Source organism: Chiloscyllium plagiosum, unplaced genomic scaffold (genome assembly GCF_037043375.1).
Source record: "Chiloscyllium plagiosum isolate Xiang-an unplaced genomic scaffold, Cpla_swu_hap1 HiC_scaffold_9, whole genome shotgun sequence".
NCBI classification, from domain to species: Eukaryota; Metazoa; Chordata; class Chondrichthyes; order Orectolobiformes; family Hemiscylliidae; genus Chiloscyllium; species Chiloscyllium plagiosum.
This window is the reverse complement of record NW_028270147.1, coordinates 120,914,468-120,926,618: the sequence shown is the minus strand read 5'-3', so window position 1 is coordinate 120,926,618 and position 12,151 is coordinate 120,914,468. Positions and strand designations below refer to the sequence as shown.

The window sequence follows — 12,151 nt, the reverse complement described above, 5'->3', positions numbered from 1 at the left end:
TGCCTTCCCCAGCCGTGACTCCCAGACTCCCCAGATTTAACATTCTCAATCTGACTCCAGGGACACACGGGACCATTCCATCGCACTTTAAGAGTAAAGAAAACCCAAGTCTAATTTAAGTAATATTTATTTCCCAAAACCTGTGAAATTGTTATTCTGAGTAACAAGATGCTGCTGATCATATTCATCAATGCAGGGTTCCCAGTAGCTCTGGCCATTTCCAAAGCACACACGAGACAGAGACTGAATCTTCTTGATCTTTATTCCTTTTTGCAGATTTACATTGACAGAAAACAGACTTCAATTAACAGCCCAGACAGAGGAAGCTGCACAAATTCACAGCCAAAATGGAGCTTGAGGAAAACACTTGTGGAGATTTTCTCAATGACATAAGAATCCTGTCCCTTTAAGTAGTGACAGAAGCTTAAATTCGAACTGGCGGCTGAGCAGGAAGGAGATCTGGTTTACTGAAGCAGAGATTTCAGAGGTTCACATTGTTTTGTACAGCTGACAGTTTTCAGCATCTTCGAGAGGTTTTACTTGGCATCACAAGTCATCACTGTCCCCATAAAACACTCCCAGGACAGGGTCAGCACGGGGTTTCATACAGAGTAAAGCTTCCTTTTGATGATCCCAATGAACCCTTGAACCTCAGAAATGTCACCGAGCCAATCCCAAGAAGGAAGAGAGTTGAAATTCAGTGCTGACCATGACCTTTGTCCTGCCAGCTCAGCCCTGTTCTATTTAAAGTTGTGTCTCCTCTGTGGACTGTCTTGAACACTCTACACACATTCTGATCTCCTGATGCTCTTGCTGAGGGGAGAGGGGAGGGTCACGTGGGTGAGGGCACAGGAGAAGCGAGCGTTGGACTCCCAGTCAGACCCAGAGAGGGTCAGCAGGCTGCTGACACTGTAGGTGCTGCCCGAAGCTCGCAGGTAGTTGCTGGTCTGAACCCCGTCCGAAATGACTGCACCATCCTTCTTCCACTGCACCCCCAGCTCATCGGGATAGAAGTGATTGGCAAGGCACACCAGGGTGGCAGTGCCCTTGGCATTGACCTGCTCTGGGGAGGGGGGCAGCAGGGTCAGCTTGGGCTGAGAATTTTCACGGCCTGAAAGACAAGACAAACAATTTTAATCTCTGCCATTCAAAGGGATTTCAACTCTGAACATTCACTGGCAAAACAATCCATTTGAACATTTGTATTCAATACCTAACAGACCCCATAAAAGGACAGGGCCTTTTAAAATTGCTTCTTGGGATGTGACTGTCACTGACAGGGCGAGAATTTATTGCCCATTCCTAATTGCCCCTGAGATGGTGATGGTGAAAAAGAAGGGGCAGTTTTGGATCATTCTTTAGGGAATGAATGTGGGCAGCTGGAAGGGCTATCAATGGGGGAGTATTTCAGTGACAGTGATCGGAACTCAGTGAGATTGAGAGGAGGGATGGAAATGGAGAACCATGGAGCAAGTGTAAAAGTTTTCATTTGGGAACAAATCCATTTTACTAAACTGGGCAGGGATTGGGTCAAAGTGGGCTGAAAGACAAAATGCAAGGGTGAAATTTACCAGGACCTGAGGAAAGCAAAGAGCTGACAGGATGAAATGTGTCCAAATGAAGTCAGGGAAATCCCAGTGATGTTTTATAATCACAGAAAGAACAAGAGAATGAAGGAATGTATGAGGCCCATTCGAGAGCAGGAAGGGAACTTGTGTGCAGTGGTGGAAGATGGAGCAATGGTTCCTCATGAAAACTTTTGGTCTGTTTTCACAAAAGAGAGGGACATACATAGCAGTAACTGTAGTTCAGGAGGAGAACTGTGCAATATTGAAACAGCATCTTTCACATCTGAAAGACTCCCAGTTCATCCAATGAAAAGAAAGATCCATGCTGTCCCAAAGACATTTGCGGACCATGTGGGACTTGTTTGAAATGGGGTCACTGTTGTAATGTAGGAAATGTGGAAGCCAGATTGTACACAAGATCCCACAAGCAACAATGAACCAAGGAACATTTTTGAATGATGTTTGTTCAGGAATAAGTAACAGCCTGAATATGATTCAAAGAGAAAGTGGATGGAAAATGAGGAAATGAAAGTTAAAGGAGAAGTGAGGAATACTGGTTAGTGATGGAATTGAATGTTACTAGAAAATAAAAAGGAAAGGGACAGAGTATTGTGAATGTCATATTGTACTGAGGAAACTTAAAAGTGCAGGGAAGCTCAATATAGAACAAGCTTAAAGGTTTTGTCTCTTAACACATGAAGCATTCAGATTAATGTAGACAAAATGGTACCACATAAACCAAGGGAAATCAAGTTTGTGAGGAGTTTAAACTAATTAAAGAAGGTAGGGACTCAGGAGAAGTTATTAAAGTATCCAGACCAAGTAATAGGATTGAGAGTACGGAAAGGATCAAGAATCGAACTTGAGGCACCGTAGGGTGGAATGGTGGATCAGTGGTTAGCACTGCTGTCTCACAGCTCCGGAGACACAGACTCAATTCCAACTGACTGTCTGTGTGGGATTGACACATTCTCCACGTGTCCACTTGGGTTTCCTCCCATTGTCACAAAGAAGTGTAGGTTAGGAGGATTATCCATGGGAATTGTAGGGTGGGTGGGATGCTTTTTGGAGGGTCAGTCTGGGCTGAATGGCCTGCTTCCACACTGTAGGGATTCTGTGATTTCTAAAGCAGATAACTATGAGAAGGAGGCAGTCAGTGCATGACTGAGGGTGTTGTACTTCGATGTATCGAGTATATGAAACAAGGTAAATGAGCCTGTAGTGCAGGGACGTGGCTGCAAGGGGATCAGGGCTGGGAACTAAATATCCAAGGATACACATCCTATTGAAAGGAAATGCAGGGGGATAGAGGGTCAAGTGTGAAGGAGGAACTGAAGGTAATCCTTGTTAGTCAGGAAATGGTTTTGGGGAGATTGATGGTATCAAAACTTGTAAGTCCCCAGGGGCCAGCAATTCATCAGAGTATTTAAGAAAGTGGGTGTAGAAATAGTGGACACATTGTTGATCATTTTCCAACATTCTGTCGACTCTGACAGAGTTCCAGTGGACTGGACAGTATCCAGTGTAACCCCACTTTTTAATAAAAGGAGGGAGAGTGAAAATGAGGAATTATACATGAGGAAAACGCTGGAGTCAGTTATTAAAGATACAGTTACCGAGCTTTTGGAAAGCAGTGACAGGATTGGTCCAAGTCAGCATGGATTTACTGAAGGGAAATCAGGCCTGACACATCTTCTGGAAGGTTTTGAGGATGTGATCAGTGGAGAATGGACAAGGCTGAATCAGTGGACAACAAAAATTGACGAAACAGTTCAGCAGGTCTGGCAGAATCTGTGGACAGCAATCGAAGTTAACATTTCAGATTGAGTGACCCTCCCTCAGGACCCAGTAGATGTTGTGTTCTGGACTTTCAAAAGGCTTTTGACAAGGTCCCATACAAGAGATTAGTGAGCAAAATTAAACCTCATGGTATTGGAGGTAATGTATTGACATGGAGAGAGAACTCGTTGGCAGATAGAAAGCAGAGAGTTGGAATAAATGGGTCCCTTTCAGAGTGGCAGGCAGTGATGAGTGGGGTACCGCAGGGTTCAGTGCTGGGACCCCAGCTGTTCACAATATACATAAATGATATGGACAAAGGAATTGAATGCAATCCCTCCAAATTTGCAGATGACACTCAGCTGGGTGGCAATGTGTGCTGTGAGGAGGATGCTAAGAGGCTGCAGAGTGACTTGGACAGGCTGGCTGAGTGGACAAATACTTGGCAAAAGCAATATAATTTGGGTAAATGTGAGATTATCCACTTTGGTGGAAAAACAGGAAGTCAGATTATTAGTGAATGGTGAAAGTTTAGGAAAAGGTGAGGTGCAATGAGAGTTGGGTGTCATGGTGGAACAGTAACTGAAAGGGGGCATGCAGGTGCAGCAGGCAGTGAGGAAAGCTAATGGCATGCTGGCCTTCACCATAAGACGATTTGTGTATTGGAGTAAGGATGTCTTGCAGAATTAAGGCCTCAGCTTGAGTATTGTGTGCAGATTTGGTCTCCTAGTCTGAGGAAGGACATTCTTGCTATTGAGGGAGTCCAGCGAAGGTTCTCCAGACTGATTCCCGGGAGGGCAGGACTGACATATGAGGAAAGACTGGATCAACTGGGCTTGTACTCACTGGGATTTAGAAGAATGAGAGGAATCTCACAGAAACATATAAAATCCTGATGGGATTTGACAGGCTTGATGCTGGAAGAATGTTCTTGATATTAGGAAAATCCAAAACTAGGGGTCACAGTCGAAGATTAAGGGTTAAGTTATTCCGATGTTGTGAACCTGTGGAATCAAGGGATATGGGGGTGGAGTGGGAATGGGATAATAGATTGCGTAATCAGCCATGATCATATTGAACGGTGGTGCAGAGTCAGAGGGCTGAGTGGCCTATTCCTGCAGCTATTTTCTATGTTTCTAATGATGGGTAGAGGTGTGAGGGTGGTGGGGGTGTGTGTGGGAGGAGCAGGTTTACCCTGTCAGGAAGAACTGAAATTACATTGACAGCAAGCGGAAATATGGAGTTGGAAAGCATAGAATCTGTGTGAGTCAACTTAAGGACCCACAAAATAGCAAAGGGCTTGATGGGAATTATGTACAAGTCTCCTCTCAGTAGTTGGGATGTGGAGCAGAAAATAAATCAGGAGATAGAAAACGCATGTAAGAAAGGGATTATTACAATAATCATGGGGACTGCAATATGCAGGTGGACTGGGAAATTCAGGTTGGGAATGGATCTCAAGGAAAGGAATTCATGGAATGTCTGCGAGATGATTTTTTTTGGAACAGTTTGTGGTAGACCCACTAGGAAACAGGTAATTCCAGATTCGGTGATATGTAATGAGGCAGCCCTGATTGGGGAGCTGAAGGTGAGTGAACCCTGAGGAGTGAACCCTGTGGGCGGCACGGTGGCACAGTGGTTAGCACTGCTGCCTCGCAGCGCAAGAGACCCGGGTTCAATTCCCACCTCAGGCGACTGACTGTGTGGAGTTTGCACATTCTCCCCGTGTCTGCGTGGGTTTTCTCCGGGTGCTCCGGTTTCCTCCCACAGTCCAAAGATGTGCAGGTTAGGTGAATTGGCCATGTTAAATTGTCCGTAGTGTTAGGTAAGGGGTAAATGTAGGGGTATGGGTGGTTTGCGTTTCGGCGGGTCGGTGTGGACTTGTTGGGCCGAAGGGCCTGTTTCCACACTGTAAAGTAATCTAATAATGTGATACAATTCACCCTGCAGTTCGAGAAGGAGAAGCTGGGAATTATATGAAATAATATAAATGAGCAAGTTAGACAAAGGAGAGCCAATGGACATGATCTGGTTGGGGTTCCAGAAGACCTTTGACAAGTTGCCACACAGGAGGCTGCTAAATAACATAAGAGTCCATGGGGTTTGGAACCCAGTACTGACATGGACAGAGAGTGGAAATAAATGGATCTTTTGCAGGATGGCAGCTGGTGCCTCGTGCAGTTCAGCAGGGGGCAGTGTTGGGACCTCAGCTATTCATGTAACAATTAATTATATATTAACGATCTGGGAAAAGGAACTGAGGGCATTGTTCCTAAATTAGCTGATGACACAAAGATGAGGGGAGGGGCAGGGAGAATTGAGGAAGCAGGGAGGCTGCAGAAGGACTTGGAAAGGCTCAGAGAATGGGCAAAGAAGTGACAGATAAAGGGACTTAGGAGTCCTCTTTCAGATTTCACTTAAGGTTAATATGTAGGTTCAGTTGGCAATTAGGAAGACAAATGCAATGTTAGCATTCATTTCAACTGAGTTAGAATACAAGAGCAGGTGTGTACTACTGAGGTTGTATGAGACTGTGGCCAGACTGCATTTGGAATATTGTGAACAGTTTTGGGACCTGTATCTAAGGAGGGATGTGCTTGCATTGGGGGGAGATCCAGAGGAGGTTTATGAGAATGACCCTGGGGGTGACAGCCTGGTCTGTTGAGGAGAGATTGAGGACTGTGGATGTGTACTTGATAGAGTTCTTAAGGATATGCGGAGATGACATTGAAACTTACAGAATACTGAGAGGCCTGGATAGAGTGGGCGGGGATGAGATGTTTCCACCAGTAAGAGAAACATGGACCAGAGGGCACAGCCACAGACTTTAGGGATAATCCATTAGGACTGAGATGAGGAGGAATTTCTTCTGCCAGAGGTTGGTTAATCTGTGGAACCCATGCTGTGGAGGTGAAGGCATTGAGTGTGTTTCGGACGGACATTGATAGGTTCCTGATTGGGAAGGCGATCAAACATAATGGGAAGAAGGCAGGAGAATGTTCGTGAGAAACACAGCAGCCATGCCCAAACGGCACAGCAGTCTTGATGGGCCGAATGGCCTAATTCTGCTCTGTTATCATATTGTCTTTTGAACAGACTCTGCCAAACCCTGGAACACTGAAAGGCCTGGATTTGAGCCCAGCTGGAGCTGTTTGTCATCAGAACTTTATCAAGGGATAACCAGGGAGTGGTGAGAGTGTGCACCCTATTCCATGTGGGAACTTCAGGATGCTTCCCAGCTCCTGGAATACCATGAATACAGGAAGTGTGGTCAGTGACAGCAGTTGGAGCTCTGGGTTTTGGAGCTTGAGCAACAGCTGGTGTCAGTGTGGAGCATCTCTGAGGCAGAGAGCTCTGTGGAGAGCACGTTTCTAGATGTGGTCACTCTGCAGCTTCAGAGTATGCAGGGAGAGAGGGAATGGGGGAGCAGCAGACAGTCCAACAGGACTATGCCGCTAGTACAGGAATCCCCTGAGTGCATCCCACTCTCCAACCAGGATTCAGTTTGGAATCCTGATGAGAATGATGGTTCATCTGGGGAGTGCAGCCAGAGCCAAGTCCATGGCACCACGGGGACTCAGCTGTACAGGGAGGCACAAGGAAGACTGGAAGAGAGATAGTGAGAGGAGATTCGAGAGTGAGGGCAATCGGTAGGTGTTTCTGCAGCTGCAGATGGGATTCCAGGATGGTGTGTTGTCTCCCACCCTGAGGGGAGAGGGGGAACAGGCAGCAGTTGTGGTCCCAGTGACAGAGGGAGAAAGGGGATATGTTCCTGCAGTCAGAATTTAGGGAGCTCTGGAGGCAATTAGCAACAGCAGCTCAAAATTGTGAATCTCTGGACTACTCCCAGTGACCAATGCAAGTGAGGATAGGAACAGAAGGATAAGGCAGGGTGTATCTGAGGCTGGAAAGATGGTCCAGGAGGGAGCGTTTGAGATTCTTGGGGCATTGGGACTGACTTTGTGGGAGATGTGACCTCTATAGACCAGATGGGTTGCTCCTGAACAGAACTGAGCTCCTTGTGGGGTGATTTGCTGGTGCTGTTCGAGAGGGTTTAAATGAACATGGAAGGGGGACTGTGGGAACCAGGAGGAAATATCAGGGAGGAACACCAAGGAAAACAGAATCATGGAAGAGATAGATACTCTTAAGTAAGGAATAGTAACTTATTTGGCTGGGTCACAGTGAGGGAGAGAGTAATAATTTCTCCATCCAACTGACTGTGTGCATGTATGGGCCTGCGTGGAGTATGGGGAGTAAGATTGGGGAGTTACAGACGCATATTACCAAGTGGAAATCTGGTGTTGTTGCTCTTACAGATGAGGCTCAAATGAGGACAGGACTGGGTGTTAAATATTCCTGGATACAAGGTGTTCAATAAAGATAGGAAAAGGGGAAGAAGGTGTGGGATTGGTTAAGATCGGTGCAGAGCTGGAGAAAGAGGATGTCCCAGAGGGGTCAAGGGCAGAATGGATTTGGTTTGAGATAAGGAACAAAAAAGGTGCAATCAGGTTGTTCAGTGCAGTCTGTCGGTCACCAACTAGAGGGAAGGATGTAGAGGGAGAAATCTGCAAGAAATTCACAGCACACATTTGGGTAACTTTAATTATCAGAATATAGAATGAAATCGGAGCAGTGTGAAGGGCAGAGAGGGGCCAGAGTTGTGAGAGTGTGCTCGGGTGAATTTTCTCCAACCATGTGTTCCCATTCCAATCAGAAAGGAAACTCTGCCAGACCTGGATCTTGGGAATGAGGAGGCCAATGTAGATCAAGTATCAGTGGGAGGACATTTAGGGAATTGTATCACAAGGATTAGGGAGACAGTGGAAAAGGACAAAGGACAATCCAGAGTAAAGTCATGACCATGGATCATATCCCATGGGTCACCTCCAAATGTCTCACTCTTAGAATTTTCATATTTTATTTTAAAACAGAATATGAATGAGTTACCAATCTAATATTTTGCCGCAGTATTTATGGTTGAGAAGGACATCGAAGTGAAGGAAATTCGGGAAATAAATGTTGATGTCTTGAGAAGAGTCCATATTACAGATGCTGTAATCTGTTCTTTAAACTCATAAAGGTAGATAAATCCCCAGGAGCTGATCAGCTCCATCCCAGTACTTTGTGGGAAGCTTGGGAAGAGACTTTGACACCCCTTGGTGAGATGTTTGTATCATCAACAGCCACGGGTGATGTGCTGGAAGACTGGAGCTTGGCTAATTTTGTGCTGATATTTCGGAAGGTCTGCAAGGAATATCCTGGGAATTATAGACCGGTGAGTCTGATAGCGGTAAGTTGTTGGAGGGGATTTTGACACTCAGGATCTAAATGCATTTGGAAAGACAAGGATTGATTAAGGATAGTCCACATGACTTTGTCAGGGGGAAAACATGTCTCACAAATTTGATTGAGTTTTTTGAAGACGTGACCAAGAAGATAGCTGAGGGCAGAGTGGTAGACATTGTCTACATGGACTTTAGCAAGACCTTTGACAAGGTGCTGCATGGACAACTGGTTAGTAAGTTCGATCAAGTTGGATCCAGGGAAGCTAACTGATACAAAGTTGGCTTAATGGTTGGAGACAGAGAGTGGTGGTAGATAATGGTTGTTCAGACTGGAAGCCTGTGACCAGCGATGTGGCAAAAGGATTGGTTCTGGGTTCATCATTGTTTGTCATTTATAGAAACAAATTGAATGAGAATATAGTGGCCATGGTTTGTGAGTTTGCAGATGACACTAACATTGGTAGTTTCATGGACAGTGAAGAAGGCTATTTGAGAGTACATTTACATTACACATTGAGATAATAAGGAGGTGTTACATTTTGGTACAAAAACCAGGCCAGGGCTAACACAGTTAATTGTGGCGCCATGGGGAGTGTTGTCAAACAGGGAGACCAAGGGGTGGAGGCACATAGAGGATTGAAACTGGTGTCACATGGAGACAGGGTGGTGAAGAAAGCATTTGGTACAATTGCTTCTATCGGTCAGAGCATTACGTGTGGGAGTTGTTACGATTCTCCAAGGTATTGATCAGGCCCATTCCCAGTCACGCTGCTATTGGAAGGATGTCATTAAATTGGAAAGGGTGTAAAAAGGATGACAAGGATGTCACCGAGACTGGAGGGTTTGAGTTATAAGGAGAGGCTGGTTAGGCCTGGGCTATTTCCCTTGGAAGGTCAGAGATTGCTGGGTGACATTTTAGAGGTTTATAAATGATAATGGGCATAGATAAGATGGCTAGCTCAGGTTTATTCCCCAGAGTAAGGGAGTCCAAAACTAAACAGCAGAGGTTTAAAGCAAGAGGGAAAAGATTCAAAAGGGACCTAAGGTGCATCTCGTTCACATAGAGGGTGGTGCGTGTATTGAATGAGCTGCCAGAGGAAGTCGTAGAGGTGAGTATGATAACAACATTTAAAAGACATTTGAACAGGTACATGGACAGGAACGGTATGGGGGAAATTAGCTAAATGCAAGCAAATGGGACTACGGGAATAGATAAGGGGAATAATTCATGAAGGATGTGAATATTTTGGAGATGGGGTAAAAAATTTCCCATAGAAGGTTCAGGGATGAGGAATGTCAGTTGTGAACAAACTTTGGAGAAGTTTGGACTGTCTTCCTTGGAGAAGTGAAGGCTGAGAGGAAATTTGTTTGAGGAATTCAAAATCAGGAGGTGTCTGGCCAGAGGAAATAGGGAAAAACTGTTCCCACTCATGAAAGTATTGAGAAGGAGAGGGCACAGATTTAAAGTAATTAGTGAGAGAATCAAAGGTGAGATGAGGAAAAACATTTTCAGCCAGTGAGTGGTTAAGGTGTGGACTGCACTGTCTGAGAGTGTGGTGGAGGCAGCTTCAATTGAAACATTCCAAAGGGAATGAGACTGTTATTCGAAATGGAACAATATGCAGGGTGACAGGGAGAAGGCAGGAGAATGACACTCAGTGAATTGCTCATTCGGAGAGCCGGCCCAGACAGGATGGGCAGAACGGCCTCTGTGTGCACTGTAACAACTCTGTGATTGTGTGATTGAGCAGAGTTAAAGCTGGGGGAGGTGGGAGCTCGGTGTCTCACTGTGCTGCTGCTGCTGCTGCTGCTGCTGCTGCTGAGGTCAGTGAGATCAGAGACTGGGACAGGGAGCCAGAGCTCACATCAAACTCTGCCCATGTCCGACACACTGAGACTGGCAGGAGGCTATTCACTGATTTCACTCCATGCTGCAGGAATGGGACCACAGGCTGCAAATGGACAGAGCTCCTCCACACGGTGAGTGAAACTAATTGACTTATATCTTGCTGCTTAAAGGGACACCCTGTTAGACACAGTGCTCCTTCATCAACTATTTCATTCACTGCAGCTTCTCACTAATATCTTCAACAATTCAGCATTTGTGTTTTAGAAAGTGTGTTTCAGTATTGACAGGGTTAATAACAGAGGATTGAGGTTTACTTACTCAGTCGGAGCTTGGTTCCTTTCCCGAACGTAAGCCACAGTGAGAGCTCCCAGTGCAGAGGGTGAACAAAAATCTCTGCTCTTTGCTTCCCTTTCTCACTCACTCTCACACTCTCCCTCTCACTCTCTTTCTCTCTCCCTCATTCATGTGTCTTTCTGTCTCTGTCTCTCTGGGTTGTGTCCAGCTGGGCTCGGGCGGTTTGTCAAATGTATTTTTCAATGTTAAGTTTTGCAGCTGTTCTTCACGTGTGGCGATGGAGTGTAAGAGGGGAACTTGAGGCCTTCAGTAAATGGTGGACACCACAGAGACTGGAGTGTGTAGTGGACAGTGACAATCCAGCATGGGTTAGTTTGTTCATTTACATTTATATGTAATTGGATGTGTCAGGACAGGCAGTGGGACTGTGCCTATTGAGGTTTTTGTATGGCTCTGTAACACTGTGTAGGGGGAGCTGCTCTTCTGCATACAGTAATAGTCAGCGACATCCTCATTCTGAACGTTGTTGATTGTCAGGGTGAAACTGGTCCCTGAGCCCTTGCCGGTGAATCGATCGGAGACTCCTGTGAATCGATTTGTTGCAGCATAGATCAGGAGAGAGGGTTTCTGACCTTCTCGCTGCTGGTACCAAGCAAGGTTGCTGCTAATGCTTTGACTGGCCGTACAGGTGATGGTTGCAGTCTGGCCCAGTCCCACTGACAGCACCGGGGGAGACTGAGTCATGGTGATGTCCCCACTGATACCTGAGGGGTCAGAGAGAAACACAGTGAAGTCAGAACTGTCACAGAAAGAGCCTGTCAAATGAGAGATTGTTGGAGACACTGAGCATTCCTCTGGTTTCAGCATTTTCCCTTCAATCACAAGTCAGTGGAATTGGAGTGAAATACAGAACAGCTAAAGATTCAAGGTGGAAGGAGAGAGATTTGTACCTGCGACACAGAATGCCAGGGGCCAGATCAGCTGGATGTGTGAAATCATGGTGTGTGCTCCTGTCCCTGTGTCTGGTTCCTGATAAACTCTCCCTTCACTGGGCTCTGCTTTATAAAGCTGCAGTCTGTGAGAGTCTGACTGGGTGTTCCTCAGTATGTAAATGGCATCAGGCAGAGAGAGCCACGTCAGCCCCTCACACTTCCTTTTCTCTCTCTCTCTCTTTCTCACTGTCTCAGAGAGTCATTGATGTGAACAGCACTGAATGAGGCCATTTGGCCCATTGTATCTGTGCTGGTAAACAAAGATCTGATGACACTAATCCCATCCTCCAGCTCTTGGCCCATTACCCTGGAGCCTACAGCAACACAAGGGAATATCTAAACGAGAGTTTGTGACTCAACCAGCCTTTCAGGCAGTGAGTT

The 12,151-nt window shown here is 45.9% G+C and overlaps 1 long non-coding RNA gene across 1 annotated transcript; it reads right to left on the bottom strand.

Annotated features, from left to right (window-relative positions):
- Positions 1–244: 244 nt before the first annotated feature.
- Positions 245–11,534, bottom strand: LOC148149295 (uncharacterized). Its single transcript, XR_015758088.1, has 2 exons — positions 10,803–11,534; positions 245–1,111 (listed from the first exon to the last, which is right to left on the bottom strand). It is a non-coding gene; the product is annotated as an uncharacterized LOC148149295 (long non-coding RNA).
- Positions 11,535–12,151: the final 617 nt, after the last annotated feature.